Genomic DNA, 12,423 nt, shown 5'->3' on the forward strand with positions numbered 1-12,423 from the left:
AAGAGAGGGGGTAGGTGCTGGGGTGAAGAGAGGCGGTAGGTGCCAGGGGAAGGCGGTGGTATGTGCTGGGGTAAAGAGAGGTGGTAGGTGCTGGGGTAAAGAGAGGTGGTAGGTGCTAGGGCGAGGAGAGGTGGTAGGTGCTGGGATGAAGAGAGGTGGTTGGCGCTGCGGTGAAGAGAGGCGGTAGTTGCTGGGGTCATGAGAGGCGGTAGGTGCTGGGGTAAAGAGAAGTGGTAGGTGCTGGGGTAAAGAGAGATGGTAGGTGGTAGGTGCTGCGGTGAAGAGAAGTGGTAGGTGGTATGTGCTAGGGTGAAGACAGGTGGTAGGTGCTGGGGTGAAGAGAGGTGGTAGGTGCTGCGGTGAAGAGAAGTGGTAGGTGGTAGGTGCTAGGGTGAAGAGAGGTGGTAGGTGCTGGGGTGAAGAGAGGTTGTAGGTGCTGGGGTGAGGAGAGGTGGTAAAAGATGGAGGTGCTGGGGTGAAGAAAGGTGGTAGATGCTGGAGGTGCTAGGGTGAAGAAAGGTGGTAGGTTCTGGGGTGAAGAGTGTTGGTAGGTGCTGGGGTGAAGAGAGTTGGTAGGTGGTGGGGTGAACAGAGTTGGTAGGTGCAGGGGCGAAGAGAGTTGGTTGGTTCTAGGGTGAAGAGAGGTGGTAGGTGCTTGGGTAAACAGAGGTGGTAGGTGCTGGGTTAAAGAGAGGTGGTAGGTGCCGGGGTGAACAGAGGTGGTAGGTGCCGGGGTGAACAGAGGTGGTAGGTGCTGGGGTGAAGAGTGGTGGTAGCTGTTGGGTTGAATGGGTGAAGAGAAGCAGTAAGTGCTGGGGTGAAGAGAGGTGGTAGGTGCTGGGGTGAAGACAGGTGGTAGATGCTGGGTTGAATGGGTAAGGAGTGGTGGTAGGTGCTGGGGTGAACAGAGGCGGTAGGTGCTGGGGAGAAGAGAGGTGGTAGGTGCTGAGGTGTAGAGGTTGTTGGTTGCTGGGGTGAATAGAGGTTATAGGTGCTGAGGTGAAGAGAGGTTGTAGGTGCTGGGGTGAAGAGAGGTGGTAGGTGCTGGGGTGAAGAGAGGCGGTACGTGATGGGGTGAAGAGAGGTGGTAGGTGCTGGGGTGAAGAGAGGCGGTTGGTGCCTGGGGAAAGAGGTGGTAGTTGCTGGGGTAAAGAGAGGTGGTAGGTGCTGGGGTAAAGAGAGGTGGTAGGTGCGAGGGCGAGGAGAGGTGGTTGGTGCTGGGGTGAAGAGAGGCGGTAGTTGCTGGGGTCATGAGAGACGGTAGGTGCTGGGGTAAAGAGAAGTGGTAGGTGCTGGGGTAAAGAGAGGTGCTAGGTGCTAGGGCAAAGAGAGGTGCTAGGTGCTAGGGCAAGGAGAGGTGGTAGGTGCTGGGGTGAAGAGAGGTGGTAGGTGCTGGGGTGAAGAGGTGGTAGGTGCTGGGGTGAAGAGTGGTGGTAGCTGTTGGGGTGAATGGGTGAAGAGAAGCAGTAAGTGCTGAGGTGAAGAGAGGTGGTAGGTGCTGGGGTGAAGACAGGTGGTAGATGCTGGGTTGAACGGGTAAGGAGTGGCGGTAGGTGCTGGGGTGAAGAGAGGCGGTAGGTGTTGGGGAGAAGAGAGGTGGTAGGTGCTGAGGTGTAGAGGTTGTTGGTTGCTGGGGTGAATAGAGGTTATAGGTGCTGAGGTGAAGAGAGGTTGTAGGTGCTGGGGTGAACAGAGGTGGTAGGTGCTGGGGTGAAGAGAGGCAGTAGGTGCTTGTGTGAGGAGAGGTGGTAGGTGCTGGGATGAAGACAGGTGCTAGGCTGCAGAGAGGTGGTAGGTGCTGGGGTGAAGAGAGGTGGCAGATGCTGGTGTGAAGAGATGTGATAGGTGCTGGGGTGAAGAGAGGTGGTAGGTGCTGGGGTCACAAGAGTTGGTAGGTGCTGGAGTGAAGAAATGTGGTAGGTGCTGGGGTGAAGAGAGGTGGTAGGTGCTGGGGTGAACAGAGGTGGTAGGTGCTGGGGTGAAGAGAGGTGGCAGATGCTGGAGGTGCTGGGGTAAAGAGAGGCAGTAGGTGCTGGAGTGAAGAGAGGCGGTAGGTGCTGGGGTGAAGAGAGGGGGTAGGTGCTGGGGTGAAGAGAGGCGGTAGGTGCCAGGGGAAGGAGGTGGTATGTGCTGGGGTAAAGAGAGGTGGTAGGTGCTGGGGTAAAGAGAGGTGGTAGGTGCTAGGGCGAGGAGAGGTGGTAGGTGCTGGGATGAAGAGAGGTGGTTGGCGCTGCGGTGAAGAGAGGCGGTAGTTGCTGGGGTCATGAGAGGCGGTAGGTGCTGGGGTAAAGAGAAGTGGTAGGTGCTGGGGTGAAGAGAGGTGGTAGGTGCTGCGGTGAAGAGAAGTGGTAGGTGGTATGTGCTAGGGTGAAGAGAGGTGGTAGGTGCTGGGGTGAAGAGAGGTGGTAGGTGCTGGAGTGAAGAGAGGTGGTAGATGCTGGAGGTGCTGGGGTGAAGAGAGGCGGTAGGTGCTGGGGTAAAGAGAGGCGGTAGTTGCTGTGGTCATGATAGGCGGTAGGTGCTGGGGTAAAGAGAAGTGGTAGGTGCTGGGGTAAAGAGAGGCGGTAGGTGCTGGGGTGAAGAGAGGCGGTAGGTGCTGGGGTGAAGAGAGGGGGTAGGTGCTTGGGTGAAGAGAGGCGGTAGGTGCCTGGGGAAAGAGGTGGTAGGTGCTGGGGTAAAGAGAGGTGGTAGGTGCTGGGGCAAAGAGAGGTGGTAGGTGCTAGGGCGAGGAGAGGTGGTAGGAGCTGGGGTGAAGAGAGGTGGTTGGTGCTGGGGTGAAGAGAGGCGGTAGTTGCTGCGGTCATGGGAGGCGGTAGGTGCTGGGGTAAAAAGAAGTGGTAGGTGCTGGGGTAAAGATAGGTGGTAGGTGCTAGGGCGAGGAGAGGTGGTAGGTGCTGGGGTGAAGAGAGGTTGAAGGTGCTGGGGTGAAGAGAGGTTGTAGGTGCTGGGGTGAAGAGAGGTAGTAGGTGCTGGGGTACAGAGTGGTGGTAGGTGTTGGGGTGAATGGGTGAATGGGTGAAGAGAAGCAGTAAGTGCTGGGGTAATGAGAGGTGGTAGGTGCTGGGGTGAAGAGAGGTGGTAGATGCTGCGGTGAAGAGAAGTGGTAGGTGGTAGGTGCTAGGGTGAAGAGAGATAGTAGGTGGTAGGTGCTAGGGTGAAGAGAGGCGGTAGGTGTTGGGGAGAAGAGAGGTGGTAGGTGCTGAGGTGTAGAGGTTGTAGGTGCTGGGGTGAAGGGAGGTTATAGGTGGTGGGGTGAAGAGATGTTGTAGGTGCTGGGGTGAAGAGAGGTAGTAGGTGCTGGGGTACAGAGTGGTGGTAGGTGTTGGGGTGAATGGGTGAAGAGAAGCAGTAAGTGCTGGGGTAAAGAGAGGTGGTAGGTGCTGGGGTGAAGAGAGGTGGTGGATGCTGCGGTGAAGAGAAGTGGTAGGTGGTAGGTGCTAGGGTGAAGAGAGGTGGTAGGTGCTGGGGTGAAGAGAGGTGGTAGGTGCTGGAGTGAAGAGAGGTGGTAGATTCTGGAGGTGCTGGGGTGAAGAGAGGCGGTAGGTGCTGGGGTAAAGAGAGGCGGTAGGTGCTGGGGTGAACAGAGTCAGTAGGTGCTGAGGTGAAGAGAGGCGGTAGGTGCTGGGGTAAAGAGAGGCGGTAGTTGCTGTGGTCATGAGAGGCGGTAGGTGCTGGGGTAAAGAGAAGTGGTAGGTGCTGGGGTAAAGAGAGGCGGTAGGTGCTGGGGTGAAGAGAGGCGGTAGGTGCTGGGGTGAAGAGAGGGGGTAGGTGCTGGGGTGAAGAGAGGCGGTAGGTGCCTGGGGAAAGAGGTGGTAGGTGCTTGGGTAAAGAGAGGTGGTAGGTGCTGGGGCAAAGAGAGGTGGTAGGTGCTAGGGCGAGGAGAGGTGGTAGTTGCTAGGGCGAGGAGAGGTGGTAGGAGCTGGGGTGAAGAGAGGTGGTTGGTGCTGGGGTGAAGAGAGGCGGTAGTTGCTGGGGTCATGAGAGGCGGTAGGTGCTGGGGTAAAAAGAAGTGGTAGGTGCTGGGGTAAAGAGAGGTGGTAGGTCCTAGGGCGAGGAGAGGTGGTAGGTGCTGGGGTGAAGAGAGGTGGTAGGTGCTGCGGTGAAGAGAAGTGGTAGGTGCTAGGTGCTAGGGTGAAGTGAGGTGGTAGGTGCTGGGGTGAAGAGAGGTTGTAGGTGCTGGGGTGAAGAGAGGTGGTAGGTGCTGTGGTACAGAGTGGTTTTAGGTGTTGGGGTGAATGGGTGAAGAGAAGCAGTAAGTGCTGGGGTAAAGAGAGGTGGTAAGTGCTGGGGTGAAGAGAGGTGGTAGATGCTGCGGTGAAGAGAAGTGGTAGGTGGTAGGTTCTAGGGTGAAGAGAGGTGGTAGGTGCTGGGGTGAAGAGAGGTGGTAGGTGCTGGAGTGAAGAGAGGTTGTAGATACTGGAGGTGCTGGGGTGAAGAGAGGCGGTAGGTGCTGGGGTAAAGAGAGGCGGTAGGTGCTGGGGTGAACAGAGTCAGTAGGTGCTGGGGTGAAGAGAGGCGGTAGGTGCTGGGGTGAAGAGAGGGGGTAGGTGCTGGGGTGAAGAGAGGCGGTAGGTGCCTGGGGAAAGAGGTGGTAGGTGCTGGGGTAAAGAGAGGTGGTAGGTGCTGGGGTAAAGAGAGGTGGTAGGTGCGAGGGCGAGGAGAAGTGGTTGGTGCTGGGGTGAAGAGAGGCGGTAGTTGCTGGGGTCATGAGAGGCGGTAGGTGCTGGGTTAAAGAGAAGTGGTAGGTGCTGGGGTAAAGAGAGGTGGTAGGTGCTGGGGTGAAGAGTGGTGGTAGCTGTTGGGGTGAATGGGTGAAGAGAAGCAGTAAGTGCTGGGGTGAAGAGAGGTGGTAGGTGCTGGGGTGAAGACAGGTGGTAGATGCTGGGTTGAATGGGTAAGGAGTGGCGGTAGGCGCTGGGGTGAACAGAGGCGGTAGGTGCTGGGGAGAAGAGAGGTGGTAGGTGCTGAGGTGTAGAGGTTGTTGGTTGCTGGGGTGAATAGAGGTTATAGGTGCTGCGGTGAAGAGAGGTTGTAGGTGCTGGGGTCAAGAGAGGTGGTAGGTGCTGGGGTGAAGAGAGGCGGTAGGTGCTGGGGTGAAGAGAGGGGGTAGGTGCTGGGGTGAAGAGAGGCGGTAGGTGCCTGGGGAAAGAGGTGGTAGGTGCTGGGGTAAAGAGAGGTGGTAGGTGCTGGGGTAAAGAGAGGTGGTAGGTGCGGGGGCGAGGAGAGTTGGTTGGTGCTGGGGTGAAGAGAGGCGGTAGTTGCTGGAGTGAAGAGAGGTTGTAGATACTGGAGGTGCTGGGGTGAAGAGAGGCGGTAGGTGCTGGGGTAAAGAGAGGCGGTAGGTGCTGGGGTGAACAGAGTCAGTAGGTGCTGGGGTGAAGAGAGGCGGTAGGTGCTGGGGTGAAGAGAGGGGGTAGGTGCTGGGGTGAAGAGAGGCGGTAGGTGCCTGGGGAAAGAGGTGGTAGGTGCTGGGGTAAAGAGAGGTGGTAGGTGCTGGGGTAAAGAGAGGCGGTAGGTGCTGGGGTGAACAGAGTCAGTAGGTGCTGGGGTGAAGAGAGGCGGTAGGTGCTGGGGTGAAGAGAGGGGGTAGGTGCTGGGGTGAAGAGAGGCGGTAGGTGCCTGGGGAAAGAGGTGGTAGGTGCTGGGGTAAAGAGAGGTGGTAGGTGCTGGGGTGAAGAGAGGCGGTAGTTGCTGGGGTCATGAGAGGCGGTAGGTGCTGGGTTAAAGAGAAGTGGTAGGTGCTGGGGTAAAGAGAGGTGGTAGGTGCTGGGGTGAAGAGTGGTGGTAGCTGTTGGGGTGAATGGGTGAAGAGAAGCAGTAAGTGCTGGGGTGAAGAGAGGTGGTAGGTGCTGGGGTGAAGACAGGTGGTAGATGCTGGGTTGAATGGGTAAGGAGTGGCGGTAGGTGCTGGGGTGAACAGAGGCGGTAGGTGCTGGGGAGAAGAGAGGTGGTAGGTGCTGAGGTGTAGAGGTTGTTGGTTGCTGGGGTGAATAGAGGTTATAGGTGCTGAGGTGAAGAGAGGTTGTAGGTGCTGGGGTCAAGAGAGGTGGTAGGTGCTGGGGTGAAGAGAGGCGGTAGGTGCTGGGGTGAAGAGAGGGGGTAGGTGCTGGGGTGAAGAGAGGCGGTAGGTGCCTGGGGAAAGAGGTGGTAGGTGCTGGGGTAAAGAGAGGTGGTAGGTGCTGGGGTAAAGAGAGGTGGTAGGTGCGGGGCGAGGAGAGGTGGTTGGTGCTGGGGTGAAGAGAGGCGGTAGTTGCTGGGTCATGAGAGACGGTAGGTGCTGGGGTAAAGAGAAGTGGTAGGTGCTGGGGTAAAGAGAGGTGCTAGGTGCTAGGGCAAAGAGAGGTGCTAGGGCAAGGAGAGGTGGTAGGTGCTGGGGTGAAGAGAGGTGGTAGGTGCTTGGGTGAAGAGGTGGTAGGTGCTGGGGTGAAGAGTGGTGGTAGCTGTTGGGGTGAATGGGTGAAGAGAAGCAGTAAGTGCTGAGGTGAAGAGAGGTGGTAGGTGCTGGGGTGAAGACAGGTGGTAGATGCTGGGTTGAACGGGTAAGGAGTGGCGGTAGGTGCTGGGGTGAAGAGAGGCGGTAGGTGCTGGGGAGAAGAGAGGTGGTAGGTGCTGAGGTGTAGAGGTTGTTGGTTGCTGGGGTGAATAGAGGTTATAGGTGCTGAGGTGAAGAGAGGTTGTAGGTGCTGGGGTGAACAGAGGTGGTAGGTTCTGGGGTGAAGAGAGGCAGTAGGTGCTTGTGTGAGGAGAGGTGGTAGGTGCTGGGATGAAGACAGGTGCTAGGCTGCAGAGAGGTGGTAGGTGCTGGGGTGAAGAGAGGTGGCAGATGCTGGTTTGAAGAGATGTGGTAGCTGCTGGGGTGAAGAGAGGTGGTAGGTGCTGGGGTCACGAGAGTTGGTAGGTGCTGGAGTGAAGAAATGTGGTAGGTGCTGGGGTGAAGAGAGGTGGTAGGTGCTGGGGTGAACAGAGGTGGTAGGTGCTGGGGTGAAGAGAGGTGGCAGATGCTGGAGGTGCTGGGGTAAAGAGAGGCAGTAGGTGCTGGAGTGAAGAGAGGCGGTAGGTGCTAGGGTGAAGAGAGGCGGTAGGTGCTGGGGTGAAGAGAGGGGGTAGGTGCTGGGTGAAGAGAGGCGGTAGGTGCCAGGGGAAGGAGGTGGTAGGTGCTGGGGTAAAGAGAGGTGGTAGGTGCTGGGGTAAAGAGAGGTGGTAGGTGCTAGGGCGAGGAGAGGTGGTAGGTGCTGGGATGAAGAGAGGTGGTTGGCACTGCGGTGAAGAGAGGCGGTAGTTGCTGGGGTCATGAGAGGCGGTAGGTGCTGGGGTAAAGAGAAGTGGTAGGTGCTGGGTTAAAGAGAGATGGTAGGTGCTAGGGCGAGGAGAGGTGGTAGGTGCTGGGGTGAAGAGAGGTGGTAGCTGCGGTGAAGAGAAGTGGTAGGTGGTATGTGCTAGGGTGAAGAGAGGTGGTAGGTGCTGGGGTGAAGAGAGGTGGTAGATGCTGGAGGTGCTGGGTGAAGAGAGGCGGTAGGTGCTGGGGTAAAGAGAAGTGGTAGGTGCTGGGGTAAAGAGAGGCGGTAGGTGCTGGGGTGAAGAGAGGCGGTAGGTGCTGGGGTGAAGAGAGGGGGTAGGTGCTGGGGTGAAGAGAGGCGGTAGGTGCCTGGGGAAAGAGGTGGTAGGTGCTGGGGTAAAGAGAGGTGGTAGGTGCTGGGGTAAAGAGAGGTGGTAGGTGTTGGGGTGAATGGGTGAAGAGAAGCAGTAAGTGCTGGGGTAAAGAGAGGTAGTAGGTGCTGGGGTGAAGAGAGGTGGTAGATGCTGCGGTGAAGAGAAGTGGTAGGTGGTAGGTGCTAGGGTGAAGAGAGGTGGTAGGTGCTGGGGTGAAGAGAGGTGGTAGGTGCTGGAGTGAAGAGGGGTGGTAGATGCTGGAGGTGCTGGGGTGAAGAGAGGCGGTAGGTGCTGGGGTAAAGAGAGGCGGTAGGTGCTGGGGTGAACAGAGTCAGTAGGTGCTGAGGTGAAGAGAGGCGGTAGGTGCTGGGGTAAAGAGAGGCGGTAGTTGCTGTGGTCATGAGAGGCGGTAGGTGCTGGGGTAAAGAGAAGTGGTAGGTGCTGGGGTAAAGAGAGGCGGTAGGTGCTGGGGTGAAGAGAGGCGGTAGGTGCTGGGCTGAAGAGAGGCGGTAGGTGCTGGGGTGAAGAGAGGGGGTAGGTGCTGGGGTGAAGAGAGGCAGTAGGTGCCTGGGGAAAGAGGTGGTAGGTGCTGGGGTAAAGAGAGGTGGTAGGTGCTGGGGCAAAGAGAGGTGGTAGGTGCTAGGGCGAGGAGAGGTGGTAGGAGCTGGGGTGAAGAGAGGCGGTAGTTGCTGGGGTCATGAGAGGCGGTAGGTGCCAGGGGAAGGAGGTGGTATGTACTGGGGTAAAGAGAGGTGGTAGGTGCTGGGGTGAAGAGAGGTGGCAGATGCTGGAGGTGCTGGGGTAAAGAGAGGCAGTAGGTGCTGGAGTGAAGAGAGGCGGTAGGTGCTGGGGTGAAGAGAGGGGGTAGGTGCTGGGGTGAAGAGAGGCGGTAGGTGCCAGGGGAAGGCGGTGGTATGTGCTGGGGTAAAGAGAGGTGGTAGGTGCTGGGGTAAAGAGAGGTGGTAGGTGCTAGGGCGAGGAGAGGTGGTAGGTGCTGGGATGAAGAGAGGTGGTTGGCGCTGCGGTGAAGAGAGGCGGTAGTTGCTGGGGTCATGAGAGGCGGTAGGTGCTGGGGTAAAGAGAAGTGGTAGGTGCTGGGGTAAAGAGAGATGGTAGGTGGTAGGTGCTGCGGTGAAGAGAAGTGGTAGGTGGTATGTGCTAGGGTGAAGACAGGTGGTAGGTGCTGGGGTGAAGAGAGGTGGTAGGTGCTGCGGTGAAGAGAAGTGGTAGGTGGTAGGTGCTAGGGTGAAGAGAGGTGGTAGGTGCTGGGGTGAAGAGAGGTTGTAGGTGCTGGGGTGAAGAGAGGTGGTAAAAGATGGAGGTGCTGTGGTGAAGAAAGGTGGTAGATGCTGGAGGTGCTAGGGTGAAGAAAGGTGGTAGGTTCTGGGGTGAAGAGTGTTGGTAGGTGCTGGGGTGAAGAGAGTTGGTAGGTGGTGGGGTGAACAGAGTTGGTAGGTGCAGGGGCGAAGAGAGTTGGTTGGTTCTAGGGTGAAGAGAGGTGGTAGGTGCTTGGGTAAACAGAGGTGGTAGGTGCTGGGTTAAAGAGAGGTGGTAGGTGCCGGGGTGAACAGAGGTGGTAGGTGCCGGGGTGAACAGAGGTGGTAGGTGCTGGGGTGAAGAGTGGTGGTAGCTGTTGGGGTGAATGGGTGAAGAGAAGCAGTAAGTGCTGGGGTGAAGAGAGGTGGTAGGTGCTGGGGTGAAGACAGGTGGTAGATGCTGGGTTGAATGGGTAAGGAGTGGTGGTAGGTGCTGGGGTGAACAGAGGCGGTAGGTGCTGGGGAGAAGAGAGGTGGTAGGTGCTGAGGTGTAGAGGTTGTTGGTTGCTGGGGTGAATAGAGGTTATAGGTGCTGAGGTGAAGAGAGGTTGTAGGTGCTGGGGTGAAGAGAGGTGGTAGGTGCTGGGGTGAAGAGAGGCGGTACGTGATGGGGTGAAGAGAGGTGGTAGGTGCTGGGGTGAAGAGAGGCGGTTGGTGCCTGGGGAAAGAGGTGGTAGTTGCTGGGGTAAAGAGAGGTGGTAGGTGCTGGGGTAAAGAGAGGTGGTAGGTGCGAGGGCGAGGAGAGGTGGTTGGTGCTGGGGTGAAGAGAGGCGGTAGTTGCTGGGGTCATGAGAGACGGTAGGTGCTGGGGTAAAGAGAAGTGGTAGGTGCTGGGGTAAAGAGAGGTGCTAGGTGCTAGGGCAAAGAGAGGTGCTAGGTGCTAGGGCAAGGAGAGGTGGTAGGTGCTGGGGTGAAGAGAGGTGGTAGGTGCTGGGGTGAAGAGGTGGTAGGTGCTGGGGTGAAGAGTGGTGGTAGCTGTTGGGGTGAATGGGTGAAGAGAAGCAGTAAGTGCTGAGGTGAAGAGAGGTGGTAGGTGCTGGGGTGAAGACAGGTGGTAGATGCTGGGTTGAATGGGTAAGGAGTGGCGGTAGGTGCTGGGGTGAAGAGAGGCGGTAGGTGTTGGGGAGAAGAGAGGTGGTAGGTGCTGAGGTGTAGAGGTTGTTGGTTGCTGGGGTGAATAGAGGTTATAGGTGCTGAGGTGAAGAGAGGTTGTAGGTGCTGGGGTGAACAGAGGTGGTAGGTGCTGGGGTGAAGAGAGGCAGTAGGTGCTTGTGTGAGGAGAGGTGGTAGGTGCTGGGATGAAGACAGGTGCTAGGCTGCAGAGAGGTGGTAGGTGCTGGGGTGAAGAGAGGTGGCAGATGCTGGTGTGAAGAGATGTGATAGGTGCTGGGGTGAAGAGAGGTGGTAGGTGCTGGGGTCACAAGAGTTGGTAGGTGCTGGAGTGAAGAAATGTGGTAGGTGCTGGGGTGAAGAGAGGTGGTAGGTGCTGGGGTGAACAGAGGTGGTAGGTGCTGGGGTGAAGAGAGGTGGCAGATGCTGGAGGTGCTGGGGTAAAGAGAGGCAGTAGGTGCTGGAGTGAAAAGAGGCGGTAGGTGCTGGGGTGAAGAGAGGGGGTAGGTGCTGGGGTGAAGAGAGGCGGTAGGTGCCAGGGGAAGGAGGTGGTATGTGCTGGGGTAAAGAGAGGTGGTAGGTGCTGGGGTAAAGAGAGGTGGTAGGTGCTAGGGCGAGGAGAGGTGGTAGGTGCTGGGATGAAGAGAGGTGGTTGGCGCTGCGGTGAAGAGAGGCGGTAGTTGCTGGGGTCATGAGAGGCGGTAGGTGCTGGGGTAAAGAGAAGTGGTAGGTGCTGGGGTGAAGAGAGGTGGTAGGTGCTGCGGTGAAGAGAAGTGGTAGGTGGTATGTGCTAGGGTGAAGAGAGGTGGTAGGTGCTGGGGTGAAGAGAGGTGGTAGGTGCTGGAGTGAAGAGAGGTGGTAGATGCTGGAGGTGCTGGGGTGAAGAGAGGCGGTAGGTGCTGGGGTAAAGAGAGGCGGTAGTTGCTGTGGTCATGATAGGCGGTAGGTGCTGGGGTAAAGAGAAGTGGTAGGTGCTGGGGTAAAGAGAGGCGGTAGGTGCTGGGGTGAAGAGAGGCGGTAGGTGCTGGGGTGAAGAGAGGGGGTAGGTGCTTGGGTGAAGAGAGGCGGTAGGTGCCTGGGGAAAGAGGTGGTAGGTGCTGGGGTAAAGAGAGGTGGTAGGTGCTGGGGCAAAGAGAGGTGGTAGGTGCTAGGGCGAGGAGAGGTGGTAGGAGCTGGGGTGAAGAGAGGTGGTTGGTGCTGGGGTGAAGAGAGGCGGTAGTTGCTGCGGTCATGGGAGGCGGTAGGTGCTGGGGTAAAAAGAAGTGGTAGGTGCTGGGGTAAAGATAGGTGGTAGGTGCTAGGGCGAGGAGAGGTGGTAGGTGCTGGGGTGAAGAGAGGTTGAAGGTGCTGGGGTGAAGAGAGGTTGTAGGTGCTGGGGTGAAGAGAGGTAGTAGGTGCTGGGGTACAGAGTGGTGGTAGGTGTTGGGGTGAATGGGTGAATGGGTGAAGAGAAGCAGTAAGTGCTGGGGTAATGAGAGGTGGTAGGTGCTGGGGTGAAGAGAGGTGGTAGATGCTGCGGTGAAGAGAAGTGGTAGGTGGTAGGTGCTAGGGTGAAGAGAGATAGTAGGTGGTAGGTGCTAGGGTGAAGAGAGGCGGTAGGTGTTGGGGAGAAGAGAGGTGGTAGGTGCTGAGGTGTAGAGGTTGTAGGTGCTGGGGTGAAGGGAGGTTATAGGTGGTGGGGTGAAGAGATGTTGTAGGTGCTGGGGTGAAGAGAGGTAGTAGGTGCTGGGGTACAGAGTGGTGGTAGGTGTTGGGGTGAATGGGTGAAGAGAAGCAGTAAGTGCTGGGGTAAAGAGAGGTGGTAGGTGCTGGGGTGAAGAGAGGTGGTGGATGCTGCGGTGAAGAGAAGTGGTAGGTGGTAGGTGCTAGGGTGAAGAGAGGTGGTAGGTGCTGGGGTGAAGAGAGGTGGTAGGTGCTGGAGTGAAGAGAGGTGGTAGATTCTGGAGGTGCTGGGGTGAAGAGAGGCGGTAGGTGCTGGGGTAAAGAGAGGCGGTAGGTGCTGGGGTGAACAGAGTCAGTAGGTGCTGAGGTGAAGAGAGGCGGTAGGTGCTGGGGTAAAGAGAGGCGGTAGTTGCTGTGGTCATGAGAGGCGGTAGGTGCTGGGGTAAAGAGAAGTGGTAGGTGCTGGGGTAAAGAGAGGCGGTAGGTGCTGGGGTGAAGAGAGGCGGTAGGTGCTGGGGTGAAGAGAGGGGGTAGGTGCTGGGGTGAAGAGAGGCGGTAGGTGCCTGGGGAAAGAGGTGGTAGGTGCTTGGGTAAAGAGAGGTGGTAGGTGCTGGGGTAAAGAGAGGCGGTAGGTGCTGGGGTGAAGAGAGGCGGTAGGTGCTGGGGTGAAGAGAGGGGGTAGGTG

This window comes from Triturus cristatus, chromosome 1_1 (genome assembly GCF_964204655.1).
Source record: "Triturus cristatus chromosome 1_1, aTriCri1.1, whole genome shotgun sequence".
NCBI lineage: Eukaryota > Metazoa > Chordata > Amphibia > Caudata > Salamandridae > Triturus > Triturus cristatus.